We start from the raw sequence: 12,072 nt of genomic DNA, 5'->3' as shown, positions 1-12,072 counted from the left end.
CCTCCGCAGAGTGGCCGGGCGCACCCTTAGGGATAGGGTGAGGAGCTCGGTCACACGGGAGGAGCTCGGAGTAGAGCCGCTGCTCCTACACGTTGAGAGGAACCAGCTGAGGTGGCTCGGGCGTCTGCTCAGGATGCCTCCTGGACACCTCCCTAGGGAGGTGTTCTGGGCATGTCCCACCGGGAGGAGGCCCCGGGGAAGACCCAGGACACGCTGGAGGGACTATGTCTCTCGGCTGGCCTGGGAACGCCTTGGGATCCCACCGGAGGAGCTGGAGGACGTGTCTGGGGTGAGGGAAGTTTGGGAGTCCCTGCTTAGACTGCTGCCCCCACGACCCGGCCCCGGATAAGCGGAAGAAGATGGATGGATGGAAGAACAATTTTGGAAAATTTGAATCAAAGCTATTTCTGAGGCTCAGAGCAAGACCTTGTAAGAAAGCATAACTGAATGGCTTGGTGTATTGCTATGTCCAATCACCACTTGTCCATACTGTATATGACCGGTCTCTGTTTGTCTCACGCTTAAAAAAACAAAAATGTATTTAATGCAAGAGAAGCTAAGCACTACCCCAGGTATATTTTTGCTAAGAGAACAATGTTTTAACATTGTAAAAAGCTAAAAAGAAAATAAAGTCCCTGTATCTCAAAAAAAAAAAAAAAAAGAATGAGTATGATATATCCACATATTGTAATAAGATTAGTGCCTGTTGTTGTATACAGCAGCGATAATAGTATTCCTGGTGAAGCTGATCATATCACTGAACCTGTTTCGTCCATTACCTTTAACATACACAAGAGAACAACCTCCAGCCATTTTCGATTTTGTGGCTGTCACTACAATATGGTACAAAACATGCCTCGCCCCTTTAATAGACTTACACGATGACATCACCCTCATTTACTCCCCTTTAATCCAGTACCCAACATCAACTATCCAGGAGCTCTGCGCACATTAGTAAATCGTCTAGTGTAAAACCCGACCTACGGGGTTAATCACATTCAAATCAATGCTGACCACCCACTCTCTCCTTGTTTCCTCTGCTTCTCGTCTCCTTTTTCCTTTCATCCTGCTTCCTTTGTACCCCACAATAGCTCATTTGCATAATAAGTCCCCCTCTTTAAAGATTTATGACTGATACTCAAAGCTGTACTGTCCGGGGAAGTGTATACTGTATATGTCAAAGCAAGATTTATTGAGCTGACTTACAATAACTCGTAAGGTGTGTAGGTTTTGGTAGAATAGTAACCAAAACTGTTACTCAAGAGTAGCGTTACTTCAAAATAATATTGCTCAAGTAGAAATACAAAGTAGTAGTCAAAGAAATTAAGAGTAGAAAAGTATTTGGGAAAAGTACTACGCAAGTAAGAGTAACTTGGAGATTTTTTATTTGAATAATGCACAAAAAATTTAAAGTATCAACACAAAAATGAGACAAACTAAATCATATTTGATGAAGCGCTGCAAGAAACAAATGTTCAAATAATTTAATATTGTCGACATAAAACTTTTGTCACTTGCCGACTTACTCACAGTAGGAAGAGTAACCAAAACTTTTACTCAAGAGTACTGTTACTTCAATAAAAAGTTTAAAAAGTACTCTGGGAAGTACAATCTGTTTAAAAACGTACTTGTGTTAATGTATCTGGGTACTACCCACCTCTGGGACTCATCTCATCCAGACAAAATGCATATGTGATCCATCTACTGGACGTTTTTGGAAAGGCGCGATGGCGTTAACCATCAAACGTCAGCTACGTTATGGAATTCCAATTTTCCAGAGGCGGACGCATTTGCTCCCGCGTCATAACAGTTCGGAAGATTTATAACCCCGTCACCTTAAAGAAACTCAGCCTCTCCATATTTACATTTTTGCTAAATAGAAGCACATTGGCCACATTGGAAGGAGGGAATGTTTGTAAGAGTAACTGGTACTTTCAAAGAGGCAGAATCCATTTGGTGGACAGCCATAGAAACTGTGTATAAAAAGAGTTGTAATTGTGAATGTTCCTTTTATATAAAGTTATATTCAAGACAGTTTAAATATATGTATGGTGCTTGTCAAGGGACACTTTAGTAGACATTTTGCAGCAAGTTTTAAACAAGTTTTTTCCATGTATTTAAGCAAAATTTGTCTTGCCCTAGTATAGTTGAAGTTTACCAGAAGTTTACATACATTATATAAAAAGACACATACACGTTTTTTTTTCTTCTTACCGTCTGACATGAAATTAGCCAAACCTTTTCCTGTTTTATGTGAATTAGCATTAACAAAATTATTTCTATTTGCTAAATGCTAGAATAATGAAGGATTTTTTAAAAAAAAAATTTTTTTGTGACAATTTTTGATTATTTTGGTAATCCTTTTTTAATTAACTTTCACAAGCATCACAATGACATGAACTCCTAACATAGAAAGACAATTGATCACTGCTTTTTTGATGGCTAGGTGTGCAAAAGCTAAATTCTAAATAGCATTACAGGGAATATGCTAGGTTCAGACATTATAACAAGGCAGATAACATTAAGGTAATTACTCATTATTTCGGTGATCCTAACTGACCTAAACCAGGAAAAGTTTAGTCTGATTTCATGTTTGTCTTCCTCCAGTACAGATATATTCTACAAACAGCTCTTAAGGTCAAAATAAGTCCACTGCGTGCCGTCTCCATCTAATTATAAAGCGTTTTTATTGCCCGATAATCATGAAGTGTGTGTTAGAGAACTCGTCTTTGTTAGTAGCAAAACTTTTCTCTGGCGCTTATAAACTCTTTGCAGTGAATAATTAGGATGCTCTGAATTGGTAAGTAAGTGAGGAATAACTTTGGACCACTGCAAATCGTTTAAAATGATCTAGTTCTAGTTGTTTTTCATGTTTTTAAGACGGTAGAAATGTGGTACAGGGGCTTTAACTGCACAATTGAGTGGTTGTTGTGTTCAAGTGTAAGATTTGGTGTTGTGTTTAATGGGGTTTTCACAATGATAGCTATTGGTTATGCACTTATGTAACTTTTTGATGGAGGGTCTGCCAGTTGCTTGTCACCTAGACCGCTATATCGACGTATCGTTCAATATATAACACATGGAAGAATCATTTTAGTGGATCAATATTTATCGTGAGGACGTTTTCTTTGCAGTAGTGGGAAAATGTTGGTTATTTTTCCGTACTACGATGTAACTTGAGCTGTTGAGGGTTGAATTATGAACTTTTATGGCTCATTATATATACAAACTAATTACTTAAGTGTTGCATTAAGCTTTTTAATTTTGCAGCTCCTAATTTTTACCAATATTGCACATTAAGAATACTTTTTGGGGGATGATTCTGCTTTATGGTTTGGTTTCAGTATTTATTTCCTTCAGCAATATATCGCACTTTAAAACGTGTTATTGCAGTAGGCCTATTGTGACCATTGAGGTGTTATTGCTTTACCTGCAATGTTCTACTGTATGGCATTAAACATCCATCCATCTGGACATGCGCTGTTTCAGGTCAGTGAAGAGGAAGAGTAAAAATGCTTGTGTTTTCAAGGGTCAAGTTGAAGGCCTATCCATTTGTCTTTGAGAAAATGACACAAATATGAGATCTAAAATTAAAGGCACTGTACATGATTTTTACTGTCTTAAAAATGTGATAAACAAAAAATTTAAATGATTTGCAGTGGTCCAAAGTTATTACTCACTTATCTTATGCATTCCGACCATTCTAATTCTTATTCAATACAATGAGTTTACAATCAATTTTCACAACTTTCAGAGACCAGAGTTTTGGCGTCCAGGTAAAGCTATCGTGCACATCCTGATTATCTGACAACAAAACACTTCATAATTAGATGCAGACACCATGCAGCAAAGTTATTTTATCCTGAAGAGCTGCTTATACAGGGTCTCTTTACCATTTAAAAATTGTATTACAAAGGCAATTGATAAGAGATATGAATCACCTTTTAATCACCTGTGCAACGGAATTATTGGTCCATTTTTCTTCCGCGAGAGCAATTAGTGCAAATGTCTATCTTGACCTTTTGACTGAATAAGTGGCACCACAACTGCAAGACCTTCAACCAAACATCATTTTCCAGCAAGATGGTCCCGCCACATTGGGGTCTGCGCGTTTGTGAGTTCATTCAAACATTTCCAGACCGTTGGATTGGAAGGGATGAACCAATTCCGTGGGCAACACATTCACCAGATATCACACCTTTGGATTTCTTTCTATGGGGATATGTGAAAGTTATTGTGTGTTGAACAAAGACACGGGACATTATTGAACTAAACCAGAAGACGACACATGAGGCTGCAATCACACATATAAGGCTGTGGTGCAGCGAATATGACAAATCGAGTACAGTCTTGATGTGCTTCGCCCATATAAAGATGTATTAAATGAGGTAAAAAAATAAATTAGAAACCACTGAGTACAATAGAACAATTGTTGGATATCAGTTGCCTTTATAATATATACACATACATTTTTTTATTTTTTTATTATAAAGGACAGTGTTTAATATATCTGTATGGGGCAAGACACATTTACAAAGTTGAAATATTCCAGACAAATTTGACATTTTCTCCAAAAAATGCCCTTACAGTAACTTTATGTTCGCATTTCATCGCTATATCTAGACATCAAACATTTATTCATCCTGTTAACTTTTTCTAATCTAAAACCGTTACTATTCCACTCCTTTAATGTGTTTTTATATGCTCAATCTCTACCTGGCTCTCCATCTAAACTTCAAGTACACTTAAAGTTAACACAGCCCGGGAACGCTGTGCACAAGGCGATTAGCGACTAATGACCTAAAGCGCGGAAAGTCGCCATTATGCCCCTATTTATCCACTATAACACTCACCTAAATTATGTTGGGATCTCAGCATGACCCATTAGGGCAGGAGCACATGGAGACGATCTGTCCCCACGTGCGTCTCATCTGGGCCGTGCAGTACTACAAGGAGGAACAGCTAATAGTGATGAATGGACCGGTTGGATAGAAGGAGATAGAACGACATAAACAGCAGAGGTGACTGGAGCGTAGGAGCTCATAGGGAAGATGGGCTGAAAAAGCAGAGAATTGTGACTTCAAAATGTTATTACAAAAGCAGTTGTGGAAAGTAACACAGCACAAAAGTAGAAGTACTGTCTGGAGTACAGTTTTTAGGTGTCTGTACTTGAGTAAATTTTATGGTGGATACTTTTCACTCTATTTTAAAGCCGGTATCTGGACTTTCTACTCCACTGCATGTTTTAACTAGACTGAAGTGAAAAGTGAAAGTTTTTTTTTTCTTATAGTTTGAAACCTGTGGAAATTGCCCATTTAATTGTTCCTGTTAAACAAAAATCAGCACAATCCTTTATCAAAATCACAACTTGTCACTTGTATTTTTTGAACATGATCCTTTTACTTTAGTTTAGGTTTTTTTTTTTTTTTTTGCTCCTGTATCTGTACTTTATCAATTAAGTGCTTTATCCACCACTGAAAAAAGTACAATCATATAAGACATTACTGAAGTAAGAATAAGAAGTATATAGGTAAACTCAATGAAGACGTAAAAATACTGCACAAAAATGAGACAAACCAATCATATCTGAAGAAACGGTGCAAGAAACACAAATGTTGACACTTTTAAAAATCCTACACTGATTCAGAAAATGGAGAGTGAAGTAAGTACAGAGCAGTGGGCATAAACTGTGATTGATCAGCAATATGGCGTCTTGCAAATAAGTGATCAAAGATTGCTCAAACATGCAAAAATCATTCCAAATACAACTTCAGGTCAGCCAAAATGCTACAAAGCACAATCTGAGTGCTGATGCTATGGAAAAACCTGTTCAGGCTACAAAGAGTTAGATTATGTGATAGTAGCGATAACCTTTTTATGATACCGCTCAGCCATTTCCACTTACTTCAAAAGAGTTTCACAAAGGAAGGTTTGTTTTTCAAGGCCCTGTACACTACTTTTATTATGTCTTTTTTAGGAAAGTGAATAGAGCTTACAGTTCAAACATTGTTCTCATTCATGGCTTGAAATCAAGTACAAGATATTTTACTTGTGAGATCCTGTAGATAAATATGTAAGATTTTCATTTTAAATTTCATAAACTTGAACTATCGTTGTCTCCAGTTAAGCATGGGACGATATTGAAGTTTTGTGTGGCGATAATGATTAAAGTTGTTTTGGATATGAATAATTATAACTTTAACAGAGAATATTATGGATGAGCAGGGCCGTTAACTGAAATTAGGACGCCTGGGGCAATAAGCCTCACATGCCCCCCCCCCCCCTGTAATACAAATTAATAGGAAGAGTGTCCAATTCTGGGACCCTAAGACCCTGGTTCCCTGGACAATAGACCCCTTTGTCCTCCCCTTTCGATGTCATCTTTTTCTTCACATTCAGGTGATTTAATAGCGATTATCTTTGTTGACAGTTATCACGATTATACAAAAATGTCCCACAAGCAAATATTGTCAACCCGTTTTATCACGATGAACGATATTATTGTTTATTGACCCATCCCTATTTCAGACACAAGGTAAACATTCAATTCAAATATAGTTCTGGTATCAATTGTAATTCTAAATCATTCGTTTTTTAATTACAAAAAACAGATATTCCATTTATTTGTTATTATTTGGTGTTTTGGTTCTCCAGACGATTATCCAATCAGAAACCAGAAAGAACCTCACATGACTCAGATTTGCGTTGCCAGTTTTAGTGCTGAAATCCAATAAGTTTAAACCTAAAAGGACCCTCATTAACCAAGCAAAGTTTAGTAAAGTAATACTGCGTGTGAATACTGTGTTTCCTGTTGTATATATTCCAGGAGTGACATGTTTAGTTTTTGTGTGCACAGCCTGGCACTGATATGAACATTTGATCCCATTCATTTTAATAGGACAGCAAAATAAAAACATGAATTTTGACACTTGTAGACAGTGCAGACAAATGGCTGTTTATATGTTTGTTACGTTTAGCAATGACTTATAACAGTGAATATTTAACTTCTCCAGCCCAAGTTTCTAAAGTTTGCCAATGTTTTGCAGGATTTGCGATGCTTGATGAAATAACACTAAAATAAAACTGTCAGACTGTTGCGGCCTGCTGTATTTGTGGTGTATTATTGTCCAGCGCAACGTTAGATTTAAGACTTTTTAAAATTATTACAGGGGAGTTAGCACGTATTCTAATTTCGCTAACGTTCATAATCCAAGCAAACCAGTTCTACACATGGTGGTGTTTCCAAATGAGGCTCTGGTGATACTCACATGTGGTTGAGTGGGTGTCAGTCGCTAAAACAGCAATGGTTTTTCATAGTTTGTGATGTTTGGAGGTTAACGCTAAGTCTCCCATTGAAAATGCATTGAAGCTAACGTACGGAAGTAACAAAAGCTGAAATCTGTCAATCTGTCAACTGGACAAAACGTTGTGGACAGACCTGGACGACTGAAGGATTACACGGACAACGTATAGAAGATTGCTAGCTTTGGGAATTCTGGCATTCTATTTGCAAATACTGGAACAGTCTATTCATTTTAGAGCTGAATGAATTTGGGGAAAAAATATCTAATTGCTGACAAGATAATTTATGTTTTAATAAGATTGTGGTCAAAGTTCATTTTTAACACGTAAAGACAAATTGAAGAAAACACTGACATATAAAACTGACAAACTAATGCACATTTTGGAACATGTGTGTACAGATCGAAACAACAGGGCAAGCAGTTTTTATGCAGAATAAGACAGGGTACTTTGTTTGTGGAGAAGGTTATGGTACAAATGCTACAAAACTGCAGTAATTTGCTAATTAGGTAAATTTTAAATTCGATTTCAATTCCATTCGATTCATCTTGCAGCCTAAATACACTGTCAGGATCTTTTGTCAATGGACCAATTTCAGTCTGTGCTCAGCCTCCTCTGCCTCCAATGTATTTTGATTTTTTTTTTCTTTATTTATACAGGAAGAGCCCGATGAGAGCACTCAGACTCTCCTTTTCATGGATGCCCTATTCAAATACAGAAAAACAAAAACAAAAGAAATTGGTACAAAAGTCCATTTAAAACATTAAAAACAGGTGCAGGTGTGAGTATAAAGGTTTGCTACCAGATTATTAAATTGCATTTGTGGCACCAAAGTATCCAATTTTGCATGTCCTTGAAATATATTCCATTTTTGGGAAGCAATGACGGATGGCCTATTAAAACTGGACCAAGTTTTGTTTATAGCAGAGGAAATGCTTTAAAATAAACTTTTACTCAATTGCACCAGGTTGACTTGACACGACCCTTGAACTTTAGGCACATTCCAATCTCTATGGCAACGTGTCTGTCATCAAACTTGGCACTTTTTTTTTTAGGTATTTCTCCAATTGAATACTGCATTTTAAAGGAGACTTATGAGGCTACATTGACTCTCAGTAATGCTGTCTTAACCCTTTAAGGACTGAGCACATTATAGACCATTATACCTCGTCTAGACTTTTATTTTATTTTTTTAGCCATAAAAATCATGTTAAAGGAAGTATCAGCATGTACTTTTGCCCTTTTTTTCACACAACTACCTCTATTTTACATATCCATCCTTATTTTTCCTTTGTCGCATCAAATAACTGACTGGGAGAATCTCGGCAGCACCTGCGCTCTGATTGGTCATCTCTAAGGGACAACGAAAGCACATTACCGTAATAACAGTTAAATATTTAAAGAGCCCCATGCCTCCGCTTTGAGATGCCGTTTGAATTTACATGAGAGCACAGTTGGTTGCGGAGTTACGGGAATGGAAAGTCCGCAACCGCGAGTTTATCGGCGGCGATAGCATCCGACACTATAGGGTTAATGCTAATCAAGAATATATTGTGCAATCAGAAAATCTTTTAATTCTTTTTTTTTTTTTGCTTTCTACCATGTTATAATGTTGTTCCCCATCAAAAAAAAAAACATGCCTGAAGAGGATTTAGATGTAATCCATGCATCCTGGGCCCTATGTGAACCATCCTTATGGTTAGCTGGAAGATTCTGTCTATTGCAGTAGTTTCATTAGCGGGATGCATACTTATTGTGCTGTGAAGGGGGAGTGAAAGCGCAGAGAGCAAAGGGAGGGGAGACTCAGAGCATCAAAAAAAGAAAAAAAGGTGTATGGAGCTATATTGCCTATCGCATGACATCACAAGGTGGAACAGAGTACTACTTGTAAGAAAAGAACTCAACCTAAATATGCAAGGACTGTGGGTTAAACATGTGTGAATGAAACAAAACACAACGATGAGGAAACATTATGATAATGATCAGAAAATATCGTAATATGGGTCATTTCAGCTATAAAACATACCATCTCAAACTAAAAAGTACTCATATACGTTCTTCAGCTCAAATTTTAAAACGTATTCTATAACTGTACCAACCTTGCCCATTGTATTAAAAAAATACCATCTCATTATGTCCTCTCCTTCTCTTTTCACATGTACGACCCCGACTGACCTCCCTCCTCCTCCAACCCAAGGTAAGACCATTCCTAACTTTTGTTCCTAAGTGTGCGATGAAATATTGGTTCCTACCAGAAAAGCTGCATTGTGCATTGCTCAAATTCCTCCAGTGTGGCTACAGTGATTGGCCCAAGATGTCCCCGAAACCGCGATAAAAAGGCTGAGAATTCTTTTCAATTAGTGGTGAATGTATTCAATAAAGGATTGAGGGAGATGGAGGCTGTATCGAGTTTGTCTCTAAAGTGGCCTTAGGATTTAACGGAGTGGCTTGTGGTAGATTGAAAGTAGCTCTATAGGACAATCATGCTGTGTCCTCACGTGACTTCGTTGGCCTTTGATTATTGAAGAGGGGGGTATTTTACTTCTAAAGTGTATTAACTCCTAACACATAACATATTTAGATCACAATGTTCCCTTTTATTGTTTAGAAAATGCTATATTTGCCAAAAATAACGTATTAACATGTTTTATGAGTTTCACTTTGCTCCCCCTGCTAAGTCACTCCCCCTTCAGAGCGCTAACACAATCAGCATCCATCCCCGCTAATGAAACTACTGCACATCGCATCAGGTTTGTGAAGTTGTTGCGTACAGTTTTGTATCATGCTTATGAAGAATTGTTGTCTGGGAGCACGGGTGACGTAGGCTTGGACAGAATTTTACAGCTAACCATAAGGAGGATTCAAATTGCACCATGGAGTTATTTTGGTCTTAAAATGTTCGTATTAACCCGCTATACATGATCCTGGCATTTTTATTTTGCGATTTTGCCTGTAAATCAAGATATAAACATTAATAACAGACAAATCAGGCGCTTTCTTTTCCTGGAGTCGCTCCCACTAGCGTTAGCAACAGGTTTGATTGACAGCGTTGCTAAGCGCCCACTCTGTGCTACACCACCTCCGGATTGGCTGTCTAGTTGCTAGGATACTTGTGGTCGTAATTCAGATTCGCCCCTATAACTGCTAGCCTCAATGAGCTTCATTTAACTGGAGCCAAACGCTATGGGTGACGTCACACTCCCTTAGTCCACCTCTTTATACAGTCTGTGGTTAGCATGCTAGTGGTTGTTAGTCTTACGGTGATGGCAAACTCTGCTCTGGTCTCTAGGATTTGTGAAAAGCGCTTAAAAATTCATCGTGGTGAATAATTAGGATGCTTGTAATGCATAAGACAAGTGAGAAATAGCTGCAAACTGTTTAAAATGAACTAGTTTTTAAGACGGTAAAACTCAGGTACAGGTCCTTATATAACTGCCATTATCAAACGCACTCCCCTTATAGACACAGCCAACATACTTTCTCTTCTGTCTTCTCTAACTTCTTCAGTATTCTAGTGTGTAAAGCATGGTCGCTCTGCACATATGGCTCTGCTCTGACCCATTTGCTTGTCCTCCTTTGCTATTCTCCAAAGGTTGAGCTGAAATCGAGGTTGGCTTTCCATTTTGGGAGCATAGAAAAAGTGTGGACTCATTTGGCTCGGTAGCAGGGCCCGCTGGTTCACTCAGGGCATGGACGTTGCCTGCTTAGTAATGTTAAAGGTCTCATATTTTACGTTCTCCTGGCCTTTTAAAATTCCTCCAGACACCTTATTCTGTTATTTCGTGGAGTATAACTTAAAGCAGCACTGTGCAACTTTCTGCTGTGAGTCCAGAAAAATATAAATAAATAAATATCTTGAACAAACAGCTTTTAAAAACAATGTAATTTACTTGTCTCCAACCTACCTAATTTGCATTTATCATGACATAGCTCTCCATGGAGGTATTACTGCTTTTCCTACAGTGTTACGCGTTATGTTATTAAATTTGTCCATCGCCACGGAGACAAGCAGGTCCGCCACCAGGCCAAGTTACAGGTCAGATCTGTAGAAAGAATATCCAGCTTGAACAATAGAAACAACTGTAATTGAATAAATGCATGACAGTAACGTTTAATGCCATACTGTGCCACATTCCAGTCCATACAATAAAATTTCCATGGTGACAACAAGGTAACGGGCATCCCATCCAAAAAGCTAAAGCCGGACTAAACACCTAAACTCCGCCCATAATCATATTTCAAATAGAGCTGCTAAACTGGGCAGTACCTGGAGGAATAAAAGGGAGAGTGAAGGGAGGGCAGTTCTGCGTGATGTCACCAACTACTTGAAAGTGCAGTGGCCCCGATAGACAGCGCACACTTGGATATACATGTTTTTTGGCTAGAAAAATACAAATTTACCTAGTTGCCACTGAAACTGCCACACAAAATGACTAGGAACTGTAGATAGTGCTATTAAAACACCATATACATATACATATACTTATTAAAATCCAATATTGTGTACATTATAGACGTTTTGAAACATAAACTAGAGTGCACAGCAGGACCAAACCCACCTCACTACTTGAAATAACTGGCTGCTATGAAGTTGCAATCAGCCGAATTATCATAAGCCTAATCACATCATATCTGACTTAATGAATCTCCACAGTAGGTAAATAGACAACATTTGAAATATGCGACTGGAGAGCGTATAAAGCGGGCTCAGGGGGGTGCGATTTGTTATGGACATATAACCACTAAGACTTGTTTTCCCCCACTGGTATT

At 38.1% G+C, this 12,072-nt stretch overlaps 1 protein-coding gene across 2 annotated transcripts in view; it reads left to right on the top strand.

Moving 5' to 3' along the window:
- The window catches only part of ncam1a (neural cell adhesion molecule 1a), a 543,500-nt gene that overhangs the window by 177,398 nt on the left and 354,030 nt on the right, over nt 1–12,072 (top strand). The gene's annotated exons all lie outside the window — the stretch shown is intronic.

This window comes from Periophthalmus magnuspinnatus, chromosome 14 (genome assembly GCF_009829125.3).
Source record: "Periophthalmus magnuspinnatus isolate fPerMag1 chromosome 14, fPerMag1.2.pri, whole genome shotgun sequence".
NCBI classification, from domain to species: domain Eukaryota; kingdom Metazoa; phylum Chordata; class Actinopteri; order Gobiiformes; family Gobiidae; genus Periophthalmus; species Periophthalmus magnuspinnatus.
This window is presented reverse-complemented; position numbering and strand designations above follow the sequence as displayed.